The following is a 22,608-nucleotide window of genomic DNA, read 5'->3' as shown; positions in this document are numbered from 1 at the left end:
CTAAATGTAACTACCCAAAAGCCTTGCTACTGCTAGTATGAAAACAAGCCATTGAGAGAAGTCTATGAGTGGTGTTTTTGTTGGGAATATGGGACTGAATTGGGATGATTTAAACTTCAAGCACAATTAACACTAAATGAAACCAGAAACCGAAAATGAGAGTACACCAAAATTTTAACGTGGAAAACCCAAAATAAGGAAAAACCACGGGAACCGTAGGTTCCAAACAACTTCACTATATTTTTTTAGTACAACAGAATACAACCTCACTAGACGAATGTATCTACCTCAAGGCAATGACCTTGGTTACAACCTTCACCCAATCGGGTGGATAGAATAACAAATATTACAAACTGAATACAACCTCTCTAGGTTTGGGCTAGAGGAAATGTAATGTACTATCTGTTGAGAATCGATTCGTAAAACCACAAGATCAAACGATACTGAAAATACATAACGCGGCCACACAATGACACAATACACAGATATTTACGTGGAAACCCTAAAACGGGAGAAAACCATGGGAGAGGAAAAACTTCACTATACAGTGGATGTCAAGGACAGAGATTACAACACTTTGATTATGAGTGTATCAACCACACAGGGTTCTTAGCGTCTGTTGTTATGCACACAGTTATGGCGTTGTTTTCTCTCTCCTTTTCTCTCTCTTATGCACAACTCTCTCTATTCATGTCTGTTTGCCCTAGATGTATATCTATTGATACATCATATGGGCTATTTACAATTGTAGCCACTGTTACATATAATTGATTATTATGATTACTATAATAATAATAATAATAATAATAATCATTTGTTCAAACAATCGACTCTCTGTGTCGACTCTTCGACTATCGGCTATCGGTTGTCGGCTACTTCCGAATAGTCGGTTCCTCCCACTAGAGGGACATATTCCCAACAAACTCCCCCTTCACTCATGTGCGAGGGAGTCAGTCAATCCTGTCTTCTGTTGACAGACTTTAAGTCTATCCATAGGTAGGTTTTTCGTGAGCATGTCGGATCCATTGTTATCCATGTGGATCTTCACAAGTGTGAACTCTCCTTCTTCGACCTTCTCCCGCAACCAGTGATACCTTCTCTATATGTGGTTGGTTCAGGAGTGATATGCAACCTTCTTGGCAAGATGTATGGCACTATGGCTATCATAGTGAAGCAAGAACTCCCTCTGCTTCATCCCTAGCTCATTGAGAAAATTTCTCATCCAGATCAGCTCTTTGCCGGCCTCTACCATTGCCATATACTCTACCTCTGGAGTCGACAAGGCTACAGACTTCTGTAGTCGTGATTGCCACGACACTGCTCCCCCTCCAAAGGTCATCACATACCCTGACGTGGATCAACTTGAGTCTACATCTCCCGACATGTCCGAGCCGGTAAAACTTTCCAGCACAGATTTTCTGACACCATACCCTAGACACACCCTTGAGGTGCCTTTTAAGTACATGAGTATCCACTTCACCGCTACCCAATGTTCTCTTCCTGGATTACTCATATATCGGGTTACTGCTCCCACAACAAATGTTATGTCTGGTCTTGTACAAACCATATCATACATTAGACTGCCAACGACCGAGGCATATGGTACCTTCCTCATCTCGTCCTTCTCCTTCTCCCCTTTCGGGCACCGCTTCACATTCAACCTGCAATTTGTCGGCAACACCGAGCCGACCGGCTTTGCGTCCGACATGTTGAACCTTTCTAGGATCTTCGTCACATACTTTTGTTGTGACAACCATAACACCTTTTGAGTTCTGTCTCAAACTATGTGCATTCCTAAGATTTGTTTAGCCGGTCCAAGGTCTTTCATGGCAAACGACCTTCTTAGTGCTTTCTTCAAGCTTCTGATCTTCTTTGTGTCTTGATAGACTATCAACATGTCATCAACATATAACAAGAGAATCAAGAAGTCTCCTTCTTCGTACCTTTTGACGAACACACAGTGATCGGCCTGTGTTTTCTGGAACCGGTGTTCCATCATAAAGGACTCGAACTTCTTGTAGCATTGGCGTGGAGCTTGTTTCAGACCGTACAAGCTTTTCTTCAGTCGACACACCAGGTTCTCTTTCCCTTTTTCCTCAAAGCCTTCCGGTTGCTGCATGAAGATTTCTTCTTCTAGCTCCCCGTGTAAGAATGTGGTTTTGACATCCAACTGTTCAATCTCCAAGTCCATACTAGCTGCTATACTCAGAACAGTTCAAATGGATGTCATCTTCACGACTGGTGTGAATATTTCGTCGAAGTCGACGCCCTTTTTCTGTTGAAAACCCTTCACCACTATGCAGGCTTTATACCTAGGCTCACTATCGGCTTCTCTAATCTTCACCTTGTAGACCCATTTATTCCTGAGTGCTCTCTTACCTTTCGGCAGCTCTACCAAGTCGTAGGTGTAATTCTCATGCAAGGATTCCAACTCGTCTTGCATCGTGCTTAGCCATTTCTCTCTGTGCTCGTCGGCAATGGCTTCTTCATAGCTGTCAGGAACTCTATTAAGGCAGAGAAGGAATTAGTACTAAAAGAAGGATTAGTACTATTGTCGGGGAATAGTACTAAGACAGAGAAGGATTAGTACTATGAGAGGTGTCGAACTTTGAGAGAAGGAATGAGTGAGTGAGAGAGAGAGAGAGAGAGAGAGAGAGAGAGAGAGAGAGAATGATGATGCGAAAGATATATGTATTATATGAAGGAAGATATACAACAGTGGTTAGAAGGCTTAAGACTGGCGTTGAACCGATTTGGTTCGAACTAATGCCTTGCGCCTCCTTTTATAGTGTCTTCAGGAATACTCCTGAAGTTTCTAGAATGTTCCAGAGAAATCTGGAATATACATCAATTTCCCAATAAAACCTAAATGAAAATAATATCCTTCAAATTACAATTCATAACCTAATGGTAAAGTCTCGACCCGTGTAACAAAAGGTTATGGGTTCGAGTCTAGTTATGACACTATCCCCCCTTTAAAACGACGAGTTCCACGAGTCGTTTTGGATTGAGGACCCGGTTTCTCGGGATATCGTCGATGGAAGTCTTCTAGAAGAGCACGAGCATTGGTCACATTCTCGATCGGTTCCCAAGTACGCTCGCTGGGACTATATCCTAGCCAATCGACTAGATAGTAGAGCTTGTTGCGAACAATCTTGGAATCGAGGATGGCAGCGACCTCATACTCAGGTCCATCTTCGAGCTCGATAGGAGGTGGTGGTTGTATAGTACGTCCTGGGATAGTGCTCTCGTGATAGGGTTCGAGGAGAGAACTATGAAACACCGGATGTATCCGAAGTTGCGGAGGTAGCTCGAGACGAAAAGCGACATCATTAATCTTCCCGATAATACGGAAAGGACCTAATCGCCGATAATCCAACTTCTCACATGGGCGAGTAGTCTTGATGTGTCGTCGTAGCAGCCACACCCGATCTCCAATGTTAAAACTGGATGGAAGTCGATGACGATCTGCGTAGTCCTTGTGTGATTGTTGAGCTTGCTGGAGTTGAGTAGATAAATCCGCTTGTATCTTGTGTAACCGCTCCAAACGATCCTCCGCGCAAGGATTTGTGGACACTTCTGGGGTTTCAAGGACACACCACCGGGGATGATATCCTGTATAAGCGTAGAATGGCGTGACTTTAGTCGATGCGTGGATAGCGTTATTATAGGCAAATTCGGCGAACTGAAGAATATCTGCCCAGTCATTCTGATGATAGTTGAGAAAGCACCGCAGATACTGCTCCAGTGTTTGATTTGTTCGTTCGGCTTGACCGTCGGTTTGTGGGTGGTAGCCGGAGGAGAGGTTACAAGTGACCTTCAGCATTTTAAAAAGGTGCTTCCAGAATTTTGACACAAACTGGGGTCCACGATCGTTGATGATATTATCAGGGAGTCCATGATGCCGACATACTTCCCGCATGACAATTTCGGCGGTGTCTTCACTAGATATTTCTTTAGTACATGGTAAGAAATGAGCCATCTTCGTATATCGATCCACCACTGTGAGAATCGCACTGAATCCCTTAGAGACTGGAAGATCTGTAATGAAGTCAAGAGCAATGGATTGCCATGGCTTGCTTGGAATTGGTAATGGTTCTAATAAACCATATGGATGATGTCTTGGCATTTTCGCTCTACAGCATGTATCGCAAGTCCGAACAAAATCTTCGACAAATTGTCGCATACGGGGCCACCAGAATGATCGTTGTACTAAATCTAATGTTTTAGTACTACCAAAATGTCCTGCTGTATATGTGTCATGGCAGTTTTGTACTACTCGAAGGCGGCAAGAACCATTAGGAACATACAAAAGTTCTTTAAAGAAGAGTAATCCATCACAGTATTTGAATTGCCGATAATCCGTACCTGGTGATTGTGATTGTGAACATGACGCTCGAGAGGGGTCAATTTGTGCTAGTATAGCTTGGGCGAAAGCGTCAGTCTTCAAGTTCTCACGTATAGTATTGGTAATGTCGGAATCCACGGGCATGTCAAAGACCTGTGCTGCTTGCAGTCGTGCTGGACCCAAGATTACTTGCTTCTGGTTATCGAAAGCTGGCTCACCGGGACGTGGTGTTAGATACGAACGCCGTGATAATGCATCTGCCTTCCCTTGGTGCTTCCCCGGACGATATGTAATTTTGAAGTCGAAGCGTGTGAGGAAGTGGGCCCACCGAGCTTGACGTCGATTCAATACACGAGCATCTTGAAAGTAGGCAAGGTTCTTGTGGTCACTGAATACAGTGACCTGATGAGGAGATCCCTCCAGGAAATGCCTCCATTGCATAAAAGAATCAACTATTGCTAATAGCTCTTTATCATGAATTTCGTAGTTGATTTCGGCGGCGTCAAACTTACGGGAGTGGAAAGCCACAGGATGTAGCTTCTCGTCGTTACCTTGTTGTGACAGAATGCTCCCCAATGCGAAATCCGATGCGTCAGCTTCGATAATGAATGGTTTTTCCGGATCCACATGACCTAAAATTGGAGCTGATGTAAACGCCTTCTTAAGACTCTCGAAAGCCATGTCCGTCTCTTTAGACCAAATGAATGATTGTCCCTTCCTGGTGAGCTGTGTGAGAGGCAGCACAATTTTTGAGTAATTTTGTATGAACTTCCGGTAAAAATTTGCAAAGCCTAGGAAGCATTGCACATCCCGCACCGAACGCGGAGTGTGCCATTCTATCACCGTTTTGACCTTGGCTGGGTCCATAGATATGCCTTCTGAGGAGATGACATAGCCGAGAAACTCCACTTGGTTGCACCCGAAACTACATTTCTCTAACTTTGCATACAGACCATGTTCTCGAAGTCGTTTTAGTACTAATAGTACATGAGAATCATGTTCTTCTTGGGTCTTTGAATAAACCAGTAGATCATCCAAATAGATGATCAAAAAATCATCCAAGAGATCTCGAAATATATCATTCGCCATGTGCTGGAAGACTGCCGGCGCATTAGTGAGTCCGAACGGCATGACCGTATACTCGAAGTGCCCATATCTGGTGCGAAACGCGGTCTTCCATTCATCTCCTGGTCGGATCCGTACGAGGTTATAGGCTCCTCGTAAGTCGATCTTCGTGAAGAACCTGGCACCGTTGATCCGTTCTAAAAGACTTGAGATAAGGGGAAGAGCATACCTATTTCTTACTGTGACCTTATTCAAGCCACGGTAATCTACAACGAGTCGAAGCGAGCCATCTTTTTTCTTGACGAAGAAAATGGGTGCGCCGGCTGGAGATTTCGAATGCCGAATGAAACCGTTCTCCAAATTCTCCTCTATATAGGCTCGAAGGACTTCTAGCTCGGTTGGTGACAAATTGTAGATCGGCCCCCATGGCGGCTCTTTTCCCGGTTGTAAGTCGATGGCGCAATCGTACGGCCGATGATGAGGAAGTGTGTTGGCTTGTACTTTATCGAACACATCAGCATACTGATGATACTTCTCGGGAAGTTGAACGGTGGACTCCTCTTTGGTGGTGCTGGAGGGTTGTACTGATATTGCGAAGAGAAACATTTCCTCCTTGCGCCCTTCCTCACGCAACTGACGTAGCGAAATGGTTGCAACCTTCTGGGTAGATCCTTGGGTTTGTCGCAACCGGATTTCCCTTGTCCTCCAATCTATGTCTGGGTTATGTAACTCGAACCATGGTAATCCTAAAACTATGGGATGTTCTGGAATACTAATAATATTAAATGATACTACACATGTTAAGTTATCTAGGACAATATTAACGGGTTCCGACTCTTCTATGATATTACCAGAAGCAATGGGACGACCATCAATGACTACTACTGAGGCTGGACATGGGAGCTTTCTGAGAGATATCTGATGAGCTCGGGCAAAATTCCTATCCATGAAGCAAGAATTAGCTCCGGAATCTAGAAGGGCTAAGGTATGTACTGGAGGGGTACTTTTAGTACTAACTGCTACTTGGGCTACGAACACATCACTAACTTGCTTAGAGGGAATGGAACCACTAATGGGCTGCACAGATCTAGGGCTGTCCAACCAAACGGCTCCTATTTTGGCTGGACTTAGTCGTTTAACTCTTCTTCTAATTGGCTAAGGACATCAAATTTGTTTGCGAGATTCGGACTATTAGTACTATTAGGACTATTATGACTATGAGGACTATCAGAGATTCCTACTGAAATAGACTCGGGTTTAGTATAGTCAGAACTAACAACGACTTGGTTTACCTGCCTTCTTGGTCTATGGGGACAGTTTATCGCGATATGCCCTGGTCCACCGCAATAAAGGCATAATCGGTTTGTTCGGCGTCGTTGCTTTTCCTCCTCCGATAGCGGCCCACGACGACGTGTAGTGTCAATTTCCATTGGAGTTGGAGTACTTACTGGAGGCGCATTATGTGACTCCCTTTGAAAAGGTTTCGCTACCACTGAGGCATAGGTAGGCTCGGATCTTGCCCTCGGCATCTGAAATTGTCGTTCCGAACGTCGCTCGAAGAGGCGGTTGTCACATCTGACCGCTCGACTGATTGCTTTTGTTAATGATTTTGGCTCTTCAGGGAAAGTCAAGAGTAAATCCTTGACATCGTTGCGTAGACCATAGCGGAACTGCTCCATCAATGCTTGATCATCCCAGGGGATATCGGCGGCGAGTAGGCGGAAATCTGCAGCATATGCGGAGGCTGGACGGTCACCTTGGCGTAATCGCCGGATTTTGTTGATTGCAGTCCTTATGCTGTCAGTATCTCCAAAACATGCTTTAAACTCACTTATGAATTCTTCAAAATTATTTAGTACTGGAGATTCCTTTTCTAGTAGCGGAGTGAACCATGCTAATGCTGAGCCATTTAACAACGTGCCTACTAAACCCACTCGTGATGCATCGGTGGGATATCGGGACGGATGCATTTGAATAACTAACCGTACCTGGTTAAGAAACCCTCTAAACTGCGATCGCGTTCCATCGAACTTCGTGGGAAGGCCAATCTTGGGTTCTTTATGAATCCCTTGTGCTCCGTGCCCTTGTTGTTGCATTGCTACGATGGTTGCTTCGAGTTGTTGCACGCGTAACGCAAGTTCCCCATGCTGTTGTTGCGTTTGCTGCTTTTCTAAGGAAATTTGCTGAAGATCCCCCAACAAGCGTTGATTTTCTTGTTCCAAAGCATGAAACTTCTCTTTCAAGCATTGAAATTCCGAGAAAACGGATTGATACTCTTCAGCGCTAACGGTGGCCATGGGATGAAGGAAAAGGGAAATAAGAGATTAATAGGAAAGGAGGGAGACAGAAGGAAGAGGGAGAGAAAAGACCAGACAGGCACCGAGAAATCGGTTCAAACTGTCAGGAACTCTATTAAGGCAGAGAAGGAATTAGTACTAAAAGAAGGATTAGTACTATTGTCGGGGAATAGTACTAAGACAGAGAAGGATTAGTACTATGAGAGGTGTCGAACTTTGAGAGAAGGAATGAGTGAGTGAGAGAGAGAGAGAGAGAGAGAGAGAGAGAATGATGATGCGAAAGATATATGTATTATATGAAGGAAGATATACAACAGTGGTTAGAAGGCTTAAGACTGGCGTTGAACCGATTTGGTTCGAACTAATGCCTTGCGCCTCCTTTTATAGTGTCTTCAGGAATACTCCTGAAGTTTCTAGAATGTTCCAGAGAAATCTGGAATATACATCAATTTCCCAATAAAACCTAAATGAAAATAATATCCTTCAAATTACAATTCATAACCTAATGGTAAAGTCTCGACCCGTGTAACAAAAGGTTATGGGTTCGAGTCTAGTTATGACAATAGCACTCTGGTTCACCTTCATCAGTCAAGAGGATGTATTGACTGCCATATGTTGTCAGTGCTTTCCTTTCTCTGAGTGGGTATCTCCTTCCACTCGTTGTTGCCTCTCTTTCGAATGTCTTTGCCAACTCTTCTCTTCGCTCGGAACACGTTCGCGTTCACAAGTGGAAGGATAAGGAAAATTTTGGTTGATTTTAGGGCTTTTCCAATGATTTTACAAAACACATTGATACTAGTATCATACATGTTCAAACATACTATGAAAAAGGTTAAAAATCCACTATTTTCGTGATTTAGAAGTAACTAAAAAAAGAGGAATTTCAAAAAGTTACATTCTCAATTTATATCACAAACTTTACAACCAATGTTATTTTATAAGAAACGATTTTTTAGAAATCATAAGAATTCAAAACACATGCTTTAATATTACTCGATTTGTTACAAGCGGAATGTATTTACACTTAATAGCCAAAAATACATTCATGATCATTCCTTTACGGAGAATCACTACTATAACTAATATACAATGACGATTCCTCCTCGTCATCCTCGGATGTACCAATCAGTGCATTTTTTAGAAATCATAAGAATTCAAAACACATGCTTTAATATTACTCGATTTGTTACAAGCGGAATGTATTTACACTTAATAGCCAAAAATACATTCATGATCATTCCTTTACGGAGAATCACTACTATAACTAATATACAATGACGATTCCTCCTCGTCATCCTCGGATGTACCAATTAGTGCATTATCTTCGTCATAAACCAAATGGTTTGACTCTAGATTATATGTAGCAGATCTCGTTTGCCTTTGACTTGAGCCACCTTGTAGACCTGGTAATTTTTCTTTTATTATATCTATTGTTGACTTCCTTAATCGTCCGGCTTTTGTAAGTGTGAAGTCGTACACGATGATATCCACATAAGAGATATCAAGGGTAGAGGTGTTACGAATGTTTCGCTTCCTCTTCCTACCTCCCCTTCTTGTTGGGCATTCAATCATCTCCAATGTATACTTACCTGTAAAATCATTTGCACTTCTAGTGTTGTACCAATGAACGTTTATAGACTTGATAACGTTTTCTATTTCATGCATTAACACTTCTAGAATTTTACCAACCCAAAATTGGTGGCCATGTGAATTCTCATCAGTCGGCGTTGCAATCAACATCCTCGCCGTGAGCTCTTGCAAATTGCCTTGCCATCTAGCTTCGGCTGCTTTGGTCATCCTTGGTCCCACATAAATGTCTCTTTGTTGTGGATGGACCAAACTATCATTAATCGCATTTGCTAGTTGCTCCAGAGTACTATTTACACGATCGTGTTGCAGCGACCATGTGAATGGCGTTTCCATATTCCAATTATCACCAAATACACAATTGTCTATAATTCCTTTCTGATCACTATAAAATACATCCCACCATGACGTGTCTTGTTGTGCGGCATATTTCTTGGCGGCCTCAACATGCTTTCTTTTTTCTTCTAAGGCTTGGAGCCATAACCATTTTTGTTCCGATACCAAGTCACTCTGCAACTGTCCTTTCTTCTCAATTGGCATTTGCTTAGCTCCATGGACAATTGTACTCGGCATACAAAGTAATAACTAGCAACCAAAGGTTGACCCTAAACCAAAGATTTGCACAAATGGAGCAATACCCCATGTGTACTTTATGTGGAATGATAACATTTGAAAACCGAGCTCTCCATAATCTTGTGAATTGGCTATATGTGACAGACTTATTATGTGAGCCCACCATATCAGATCGATAGACATCATAAACTTCCCGACGTGTGTAATTATCAAAAAGGTGCATCCTACATGTAGTGGGAATTACTTCACAATTTAACTGAAAGTAAGTTTTCATCCAACCAATACCATGTCTTCCAATTGCACTTTTCATACTTGGAACCTCTTTACAATTGAGCATCTGATCCCCGCTAAGTAGACGTTGTTGTACTCTATGTAGCTGCATGTTACTAACACATAATGCAATTTTGAATGCAACTTTACAGATCTGTTGCGCATGGAAGATATAATACTCGGATGATACTTTGATCCCCGTACATTTGTCAGACACTAGTTGCATATGTGACCCGAGGTAAGTGTCTTGCTCATCACTAGTCATCGAAAAATAGTATCGCCTTAATTCTCGCAACTTTGATTTTCCAATCATAGACATACAACCACGAGCACATCATATTTTTTTGACATCAAATCCAATCTGTTTATCTGATGTCACCAAGTTAAATCTAGATAGACGAATTCTTCGTGGGATTCTTCTAATATGCATAGGGCTTACAGATTTCTCTTCCTGCATAGAAGTTGGTGTAACCTTGTTACTATCCAATTCTTTGTTGTGACCATCGCCCATGATATTCGATGTTTCATTGGCACTACCTTCATTCTCCGTATCTTTATTAATGTCGTATTCTTCAATAGAGAACTCTTCACATGTGTCATTATTCACATTCGTTGTAGGTGAAGATGAGCTCAGACAATACTCTTCGATAGAATATGGTGAGTCTGTCGACAGACAATATTCTTCAATAGAAAATGGTGAGTCTATCGACAAACAATATTCTTCAATCGAGAACGGTGAATCTTCACTCATGGCTTAAGGTCTAGACAGAGCTCTTTAAGTTATGTGCTTAGGCTAAGGCAAAAAACTAATAAGCTCCTCTCTAAACATATACTCCTCTCTAAACATAAACTCCTCTCTAAACAGAAGCTCCCTCAATACAATGTCTATATTATTTAATATTATATTAATACAATGCGTAAAAAATATTATTTTTAATATAGTTATTGTATTTAACATATTAATAATTACATAAACTAGTCTATATGAAGGTTAATCAAGTATAATATAATTACAATCATTACCAAGCCATATATATGTTGGATTAAAGTTAAAATCATTGGTTAATTAATGGCGCCCATATTTAATATAAAACTTCTCAGTCATTGGTTCATTAATGCCCACCATTTTAAATATAAGACTTTTCAATCATTGGTTCATTCATGCCCACATCTTCAATACAAAGCAATTAAGAGTCATAAAAATGTTGCTTTGAGTAATCAATCATTGGTTCATTCATGAACCTCTATCATTGTTTCCTTCATGACCTTCAAAGTCATTGTAAGTTATTTTGACTATAAAATATTCATCAATATGTTAGTTTGACTTTGTAATCATTAATGCAATCACAAGTTACTTAGGTTAATGTGACTGTGGTTACTAACTAAGTAACCTCATGCTTGCCAACCCTGGTTAAGCTGATTGTGGTTACTTTAACCACTATGGTCAATCCCTATAAATAGGAAGACCTCATCATATTTCACTCACACGAAACACAAGAGCACACAGAGCACGAAGCACGATAGCGAGATCTCCGCCTAAAAATCAACAAATATCAACCATGTCTTCAAAGAAAATCGAGTGCAAGGACTCCAGGTAAGCCTCTAACACTGTGGACATTTTTGTAAATATGTTTTAGCATCAAGAACTCGATACGCCGTAACGAGTTCCTGTATAAAACACAAACAATATACATGAACTCGATACGACGTATCGAGTTCTTGTGTGATGTTTAGGTTTTATACAGGAACTCGATACGACGTATCGAGTTCCTCTTTAAAGTTTTTGTTTTAAACAGGAACTCGATACGTCGTATCAAGTTCCTCTATTTTGTTTGTGTTTTAAAATACGTCGTATCGAGTTCCTGTATTATGTTTGCGTTTTAAACAGGAACTCGATACGCCGTATCGAGTTCATGTATAATATTTGTGTTTTATACAGGAACTCGATACACCGTATCGAGTTCCTGTATAATATGTGTGTTTTATACAGGAACTCGATACAACGTATCGAGTTCCTGTGTTATGTACCTCTTTTACAAAGGAACTCGATACAACGTATCAAGCTCCTGGATTATGTTTGTGTTTTATACATGAACTCGATACGACGTATCGAGTCCCTGTATAAAACAAGAACTTGAAAGAGGAATATTGTGTCTTTGGGGCAACAACTTAGTATTGTGTGAAAAGATATCAAACTTTTCTGTCAAAATCAGTCTTTTTTTAGGGTGATTTGCCTTATTTTGTAAAAAATAGGGGCCTTAATTATAAAGGTTTTATGACCTAGTATAGCTTAAATTAGTACAAAATAACCCACAAATTACCTTTAGGATACCAAATTCAAGTCTATCATATGCAAATTCTCTACAATATGGATATGGAATCAATATAAGCCATATGTGCCCTTCAAGACAATATATATCCTTGTATACTTATTAAGATATATATTTTCTAAGTTGAATAGCCCTTACTAGAATAGATTTCTGAATATAGGACTACCATGTACAATCAATGCATGATTGGTTTTTATAGTTTACCGCAAATCGCCTGCTAGTTTATTTCTTCATCTAATTATTTGACTTTTAATATACAATCTTAATCTACGTGACTACCTAACTTATGTCCTTTCTTAAATAGGTCGTTTGAGAACTTGTCGGACCAACCTGTGAAGAAGATAAAGCTCCGCATACAGGGTTCTCCAATTGAAACACAGACCCTAATAGCTCCCAAGACCATGAAGAGAGGAAAAAAGCTTCTCTTCAACGAGGAGACAAAATCTCAATCACACATTGAGGTTAGCCAAAAGAAACTAGTAACAACTACTGGAGGTGAAGACCTTCTTGACCGTGATCTAATGAACAAGGAATGGTGTATGCAATACGTCGACACCAAGAAAAAAGTCGTATTGTATACAGCCAAGAAGAAGGGCGAGGGGCAGCTTGAAAATGAAACCCCATTTATGTATGACCATATTCTACAATTTGACTACGAAGATGCAGATTCAGCCAACATACTTGTAATGATAGAGTGCTCTAAGGGCGTACGTAAAGTGTTCCTTTCTGAAGATCTTCTAGCAAAGGAATCTTGTGGGCCAGAAGCTTTCAAAAAAGATCTTGAAAGCTCACAAAACCTTATTGTTACTTTGAGGCCTTATATACAAGGCCATGTAACTCTAAGGGAGCCATTGCCCTCCCTAGTGAAGGCCACAAAAAGGGCATCTAAAGTACAATCAAGACCACCAAAAAAGAAGACCACCAAAATGTCGGACTCCGACTCATCAAGTGAAAATGAAGATGAGGACACTAAGGGGATGCCAGGAGCTAAGCTGGCATCGGGTGTGTTGTCATCCGAGCAGAATAAGATACGGAGAGAGTTAATGCAACGTAAATTGGTAAGGAAAGGACAAGTGTTTAATTTTCCTATAAGACACATCCATCGGCCCCCTATTGATGAAAAAACAGGACGAAGACCACTGGAGATTAGAGAGCCACACCGCATGCATGTTCAAAATCTCAAGATAAAAATGACAATTAATCCTCATGCCAATGTGGTGCCTTTTACTGTTCTGGTGGATCCTGAAGAATGTGAAACCATTGAAGATTTTGATATAAGAAAGCATGATCAATATAATTACTTTGTCATTGGTGGATCGCATTCAGCGGAGGCACGTCGGCAACTTGTGAGAGAACATCCAACAACTTTCTTCTTCAAGTATGCCGAGTGCAAAATTTACATGGGTCTCACAACTGAAGAGGCGAAGCTGTTGGCATGGGACCACAATAATGATAATGACTATAGGCAAAAAATGTCGTTGATTGAGCGTATAAGGTTCTTCCATCATGAGTATTTGGACGTCAAACAAAAGTTTGGTGTGAAGCCACATCCAGGCCTACGACGTCAATGCTTGCATGAAGTTGGCATTGTGGTAGATGATAATGTTAAGTCCGATGGTCTTCGAAAGTATGAGTCTTGGTTTCAACTGGCCTTTAGAGATGGAGAAGTATGGAACCTACAAGATCAAATCTTCTCAATGTGGGAGAATAAGGAGGTCAAGGGTCAACGACAAAAAAAATGTAAGGTTGACCCTCAATCACAAGCGGCCAAGAAAATTGACTTGACAATTGAAGAAGCGGTTGACGACATGAAGTTGTCTCTGTGGAGAGTGATGCAAGGTATTAAGGATGAGCAGCTTCTTGTGTCTGTTTTGTCAAGGGTTGTGGCCAAAGATTGAAGCCTTGAAAAAATGGTCACTAAGTTCAATAAGTAAGTCTTTCAAATACTGATATTGAAGTCTATATGGTGCAATTCAAAGTTCTAATCTCATTTTCTAATTTCACAATCATAAGGTGTACATGAAGATCCAAGAAGTTTTGATGAAACAACTTGGATGTATAACTTGGGAACAAGTGACCGAGGATTATCCTCTAACGTCTTCATATAAGGCGTTATCGGAGTATTTTATTGCATTCAAGGATTGGGTTAGTATTGGTGGTTTTTCATTACGCTTTCATCATATGTAGAGCTTGTATAATAAAACTTGATGTCCTATTGCTTCTATTAGAAACCATGTCGTGGCAAGAAACAAGGAGAAGTTAAGGATATAAACGATTTCCCGACATCCTTCCTTGCACATCTTGAGAGAGCCAGAAAAGAAAAGGATCGTCGCTTAGTCAAGGCATACGAAATGGAGGAAGATGGCTCCTTTAAAAAATTTAGCCACAAAAAAGATATTACGAGAGATCATTACTACAATGTGGTTTGCGGCGATGTCGTTGACATGATCCAAAAGGTTCCAAAGAAGGAATATACGCTAATGATTGCAGATATTCCTTACGGATTTTGAATGGTTGGGTCATCATACAACGATGAACCGTTTAGTTTTAAACAGTTGGAGAAGATGGTCAAGGATTTTGCTGAGCTAACAACTGCATCCTTGTGGAGAATAGTTGTCTTTCATAGTATGGACCAAGGGTACTCGGTAGCTCAAGCTTTGAGTTCTCGTTGCCATGGCATCGAGAACCTTACATGGTAAGGATTATTTATAGGTCTCATTCACTATATTGCATTTCTTAAGATTGTTCAATCTATTCTTAACTCAATGTATTATTTTTTATAGGATAAAAACCAATGTAAATAGAGGGCCAACCTTTCAGTTCGTTAATGCCATTGAATACATCACAGTTGGCTACTTCGATGAAATTAAGAAACAAAGAATCAAGGAGCATTCTAATGAAGTGGGAGGTTCAAATCTATTGGTATATCCAACAGTGACACGGAAATTGCGACATGTCACCACGATAGAACGGGGACTTGTCAACCCATACCAAAAACCTCAACGACTTATGATGCGCTTGATCGAGATGTTTTCTATCGAAGGAGACTGGATATTAGATCTCTTTTCTGGCACAGGTATTCCTCGAACTAGGGTAACGATCTTGAGATAACCAATACCGAATCTTTTTTGTTTGAGAACTAATTCTTCTTCTTACTTTCTTCACAGGAACGACGTCTGCATGTGCATTGAAGCTCTTTAGAAACACAGTTGCATTGGAGAAGGACGAGGAGCAAGTTATATTTATAAACATGAGGATTAAGGCTTTGTGGGAGTGCCCAAACCGAGACGAGGAGGTTGGTGCAAAGAACCTCGCTGATACAAAAAGGTTTCAACATGCTTCACGAGAGCCTATTCCTCCATTAGCCGGGGAACCGGGGGAGCTAATAGAGCTTGCTGATGAGCTTATAGAAGATATTTCGTTGGCTCAGCTAACAGGGGAAGCCAATGCACGTATAGCCGAAGAGACTTCTACACAGGATGATGAAGAAAATGACATTGATGAATTGATTGCTATGTAATAGACTCTATGAAGAGAATGACATTGACGATATGTTTGGATTTCACATTATTAATACAAATTTTGGGTTTTACTTGGTGGATTCTATTCTTTATAATCTTCTATATGTTTCAATTCTATTTTTATATACTTCGTTAGTAGACTTATGACATTGGTTTCACCGCGTGCATAGTTGACTACCAAATTTCTAGAGAAACATGAATTAGTTTAAATTGAGGCTGATTTTGGTCCAAGTTTACCTTAACATAACATGGTCGTAGAATTGTTGCCATGACTGTCCATGTTGTTATTATGGATCTTTGTCTTCTATTGTTAAAACTATTATGTTTCTATTCCATTGCTGCTTAGATTGTGTAGTGTGTTGATAATGGTTCCAGTAGCGTTATCCGCATGTTTTTATACGCTTGTAGTTCCACTAGTGTTATCGTTCGGAGTTTGATCCTGTGTGAATCACCTAAGCAATAGAGTAGATCAATTTTAAATACAAGTATGAAAGCCTTAATAGGTTTGTTATTTCCACCACATTATCCTAAAGTTCACTGTCTTACATTGTCCATAATTATATACATATGGTTTGATCTCATACGAACAAACTGAGGAATAGATTAGATCAACTTTAAATACAAGTATTGAATACTTTAATAAGTTAGTTATTCCAATCACATTATCCTAAGGTGCACTATCCTACATTGTCCACTATTATATACATGCACGTATGGGTCAAAGTATAAATTATAACTCATTTTATTAGTATGGATACAAGTACACCTCATATTTTTGTAAAACTTACCAAATTCCCTTCCTAACTAATGGGAAAGTAGCTTTACTTTGAAAAAAAAAAACTTACCAAATTAATATAAGTCTTTAACTTAGTGTTTCCCATGCCGCACATTAGTGACATATTGAGCCATTGTTGAACTTTATTATGCCTACATTAACTTATCAACACGTCCAAACTTGCATGATTTCTAATGATCTCCACTCGTAGACCTATCATGTATTTTTATATTTGCAAATTCTAATCAAGTTGTGGAACATGTGATACTAGTGTATCCAATTTTTGTTGAGAGGGTATATTTGAATAGTTTCAAGAAGATTCTACAAATGGAATGCACAATCCTTCCACTTGTGAACGCGAATGTGTTTCGGGTTCCTGCACGTCAATCGGCATCTCCAGATTGGACGACTCCAACTCATACTCTTCAATTGACCTTAGCAACTCTACCGACTATGACTCACAGTCGGTCGGTCTCTCTGAGTCAACCGACTCGGATTCGGCTGTGTCGATTGGCCGTCTCCGAACAGCCGACGTTGTTGGTTCACTTAACCTTAGATCGACGATAGTCGGGGTTGACTGGGGAGTCGTATCCGCTTCTGTTGCTTCCAGTCTTCAATCGTCTTATCTTCAAGAAAGACTACGTCCCGACTTCTCACTACCTTCTTGTCGACCAAATCCCATAGCCTATAACCGAACTCTTCTTCCAAGTATCCCATGAATATGCATGCCTTCGACTTACTGTCGAGCTTTGACCTCTGATCCTTCGGTACATGCATATACCCCAAACATCCGAACACCCTCAAGTGTTGGTAGGAGACATCCTTCCCTGTCCACACTCTCTGTAGGACATCACCCTTTAATGGTACTAAGGGAGACTTGTTGATCATATAAACAATTGTGTACATCGCCTCAGCCCAATAGGATTTCAACAGTTTTGCATGAGAGAGCATGCTCCTTACCGTCTCCATGATTGTTCGATTCATCCTCTCTACAAGCCCATTCAACTCTGGGGTCTTTGGCACTGTGTATTCGATCTAAATACCTTGGCACATGCAGTATTCCTCAAATTGCCCTCTATACTCACCATCGTTGTCGGTTCGAACAACCTTCAACTTCCGACCCGACTCTCATTCAGCTCTAGCCTGGAAATCCTTGAAAACCGACAGTATTTGATCCTTCGACTTCAGTACGACGACCCATGTCTTCCGACTATAGTCGTCGATGAACATCACAAAGTATTGTCCACCTTGATGCGATGGAGCATCTACATAACACACATCCGTGTGTACTAGTTCCAATGCAACTTCTCTTCTTCTTGGTGGTCTTGTGTGGAATGTTGATCTGTTCTACTTTCTGACCAAGCAGTCGATGCACTTCTCCAGGTGCACTCCCTTGACTTCTGGTAGAAGCTTTTGGTCGGCTAGCAGGTGCATTCCTTTCTCATTCATGTGGCCTAGCCTCTTATGCCATCTCTCTCCTGCTGAGTCGGCTGCCACATTTACATCTGATTTGCACAATCGGGCATGCATCATATATAATGTGTCTTCTTTTTGTGCTCAGGCCACTATAAGATTTCCTCGGCAAAACTTCCACTTACCATTCCAAAAGCTACCACTATAGCCTTCGTCATCTAACCTTCCAGTTGATATCAGATTCAATCTAATATCGGGGACGTGTTGAACATCCTTCAGAGTCAGTCGACACCCTATCGACGTCGTCAAGCAGACACTTCCAACTCTGGCTATCTTGCACTCTCCACTATCACCCATTTTCACATAATCGTGAGCTCTGACTATGTAAGTCAAGAAATACTCTCTCGACAGAGTTATGTGGAACGATGCCCCGTAATCGATCACCCAAGCGCATTCTTCACTTGCAAGATTTGTGCTTGTCTGTTCACATATGAACAATAGTTCTTCATTGCTCGTAGCAATGGCAGAAGTGTTCTTCTCATCAGGAATCTTCTTGGGTTCGACATTGTTTCCGACACCCTTGTCTTTTCTCATGTGTCGGCAGTCCTTCTAGAAGTGTCTAGGCTTACCACAATAAAAGCATACTAGCTTACCTCTGGACTTCGATCTGGCTTGGGACTTTTCTCTCCTTGGTGGACTTCTTTACTGATTCCTTCCTCTGTCCGAATGTTGTGTAACATTCGACTCCAACTAGGACAGGACTCCTTTGTCCTTCCTCCTTGCCTCCTCATTTAGGATGCTTGTATTTACGGTTTGTAAAGACAAGTTCTCTTCTTGACAAGAGGTGCTGAGAGTGACCACCAAGTTCTCCCAGCTATCCGGCAGTGTGCACATTAGTAGGATGGCCTCCATCGCATCATCCAGGGGAAACTTGGTTGCAACAAGTTGATTTACATACCCCATGAATGTGTTGATGTGTTCGACAATGCTCTCACCGTCCCTGTATTTCAGCCGTACGATCTTTCTCATCAGTGAGGTTCTATTGAGCGCGTTCTTCCTCTCATATAGACCCGACAACTTTTGCCACATCTCGTGTGCATTTGTGTCGTTCGCCACATGTTGCAAGACACTTACGTCGACGCATTGTCAGATGGTGGCCACCACCTTTCTGTTAAGAAGTTTCCAATCCGACTCCAATACCCCCCTTGGTATATCTGCTCTGTCGACTGGCTCGTACAAGTCCTTGACTATGAGAAGGTCCTCCATCTTTATCTTCCAGTCTGCATAGTTCTGTGAGTTTAGAACTGTCATGCCTGGGAAGCCGCTCACACCTCCTTCCATGCTTGCACCTCAAGCTCTGATACCATATTGTTGAGAATAGATTCGTAAAACCACAAGATCAAATGATACTGAAAATACACAACGACACAATACACAAATATTTACGTGGAAACCCTAAAACGGGAGAAAACCATGGGAGAGGAAACACTTCACTATATAGTGGATGTCAAGGACAGAGATTACAACACTTTGATTATGAGTGTATCAACCACACAGGGTTCTTAGCGTCTACTATTACGCACATAGCTATGGCGTCGTTCTCTCTCTCCTTCTCTCTCTCTCTCTCTCTCTCTCTCTCTCTCTCTCTCTCTCTCTCTCTCTCTCTCTCTTACGCACAGCTCTCTATTCACATCTATTTGCCCTAAATGTATATCTACCGATACATCGTATGGGCTATTTACAATTGTAGCCACTGCTACATATCATTGATTATTATGATTACTATAATAATAATAATAATAATCTGTTCAAACAATCGACTCTCTGTGTCGACTCTTTGACTGTCGACTATCGGTTGTCGGCTACTTCCGAACAGTCGGTTCCTCCCACTGGAGGGACATATTACCAACACTATCCTCAAGGTACCAACCTTGGCTACAATCTTCACCCGATTGGGTGGATAAAACAACAAAGATTACAACTGAGTACAACCTTTCTAGATTTTGACTAGAGGAAGGTGCAAACCTGAAGGCAACAACCTTGGCTACACAATAGTGAATACAATTGAGTACATACTCTCTAGGTTTTGACTAGACAGAATGTACTAGCCTCAAGGCAACAACCTCGGCGACAATCTTCATCTAATCGGGTGGATACAACAACAATAAGCACAATAAATGTGCTAGCCTCAAGGCAACAACGTTGGCTACAATCTTCACCCGATTGGGTGGATACAACAACAATAAGCACAACTGAGTGTAGTCTCTCTAGGTTTTTGACTAGAGGAAATATATTAGCCTCAAGGCAACAACCTTGGCTACGATCCTCACCTGATTGGGTGGATAAACCAACAAGAAAATAACCTTACAATTCTTCACCCATCTAGGTGGATAGAAAAACTAGCAAAATAGGAAACAAGAAAACAACACGAAACGAAGGAACCTGATGCGAGTAGGTAGGAGAGGTGTTATACAATCGTGGTTCTCTGACAGCATGACCAACCCCTCATAGGTCTCTATCTCCACTTCGGTAGAACGCTCTTCCTCTTGTTCTCACTCTTTGGTTTTCTGTTTTCTTCTCTATTTTCTGTTTTTCTCTTTGCTGTTCTCAAAAAATCAGGTCCCACTATGTTTCCTCCTTTTTTTATATACATATGTTCACACACGCACACCAAAATAACATACAAAAGAAAAAGGGTATACATATACATATATAAATATAAGGGAAAAGTACCAGGATGCCCTTGGAAGTTCGTCTATTTACCATAACGCCCTTGGAAGTTCCAATTTACCAAAGTACCCCTATGTCCAAAAAAATACACTTTATAAAGTAATTATACACTCAAATCTACAAGCCTTATTTACCAGAGTACCCTTAAAGCTAAACTTATTTACCATAATGCCACTATATACCTATTTTGACCAATTTATACCACTTTTATTTTTCAAAATACATCATAAATCAAACTAAATTATCAGAATTTTCAATTGAAAGGTCACCTTAAAATCCAATTCTATGAATTTACACCGAGTTATACTAGCTTAATCCCATAAAACCAAAATTTGTGATTGAAGTGACCAAAACATTTGATCGCACACCAAATTTTACCATTGGGATGCCATTTTGAAGCCAAATTCCATGAATTTGCGGCCAAAATGTTAAACCAAATCTCACGAAAAACTTTGCTACCAAAGTGTCATTTTAAACGAAATATCACATAACACTTTGCTATTAAAAGGCCATCTTAAACCAAATTTCATGATTTTACACTAAATTTTGTTAGCAAAATGCAATCACAACTCAATCTCCTCCATCTCATCAATTTCAAAAATACTTGCAAACCAAAAATACTTATCGAAATGTAATAATTACATGTTAATTTTGACCCGTCTACAAAAAGTGTAATTCCAAAAATATCCACAAAATAAAATATATCTATCGACTCAACAAAATATCTAGTAATGCACAAGGTAACCCCATATCCTAATAATGAAGACGATTGACCAACCCAATGAACAAGAAAGAAAAGAAAGACTACAATGTTAGGTACAAAGGACCCAAAGAATCGCTTAAGTAAAGAAATTTGTGTTTGAAGGGTATTCTGGTAAATAGGGCTTGTAGATTTGAGTGTATAATTACTTTATAAAGTGTATTTTTTTGGACATAGGTGTAGTTTGGTCAATTTGGAACTTCTAGGGGCATTCTGGTAAATAGACGAACTTCCAAGGGTATCTTGGTACTTTTCCCTAAATATAACTATAACTTTTAACCTTTTTGGCCCTAAGCCAATTCGGTGCTCAACTGACTCCCAATAGTTTGAGCAATGGACTCTCAATCGGTCCTTCGGCTCTCAGCCGTCTCCATGTCGTGGGCTCCACTTGAGTGGATAGACCCAACAGTTTTTTGGGTTTAACATGTCTTCAGTTTAGAATGCATTCAATTGTTGGGAGTAATACAATACACAATTAAGAAACATATTCCTTAAGATAATCTAAACTCTGATCAAAAGTAAGAAGTACCTTATTTCTTTAACATATTCTAGAATCATATTGAAATTTGTCTTTCTACCAATTGTATCTCATCATGCAATGCCCATGCAAAACCTTGTGCTTCAAGATTCTTTCACCTATCAAATATTGAGAAGTAACCATCATAGAAATTCCATTTATCCACTTGCAAAAGTGCAATTTTTTCATATTCAAGTCTAAAAAATAACTCTTTCATTTTGCATTGGGTGGTACTTTTACCTTTTGTGCACCATAAACTAGGACATGCATGCACATGAATGTACGACATAAAACCTGCAGGAAAAATTATCTTTCAATTTAATAGAGTTAATTCAATTCTGTGCAAGAAATGGTGGTTGTCATAAACCTCAAAAGAAAGCTAGCATCGATGACCATAACAACTAGAGAAAGCATACTGAAAA

Source organism: Azolla caroliniana, unplaced genomic scaffold (genome assembly GCF_043228905.1).
Source record: "Azolla caroliniana isolate FFs.n. ecotype wild unplaced genomic scaffold, voAzoCaro1.0.p SCAF_8, whole genome shotgun sequence".
Taxonomy (NCBI): domain Eukaryota; kingdom Viridiplantae; phylum Streptophyta; class Polypodiopsida; order Salviniales; family Salviniaceae; genus Azolla; species Azolla caroliniana.
This window is presented reverse-complemented; position numbering follows the sequence as displayed.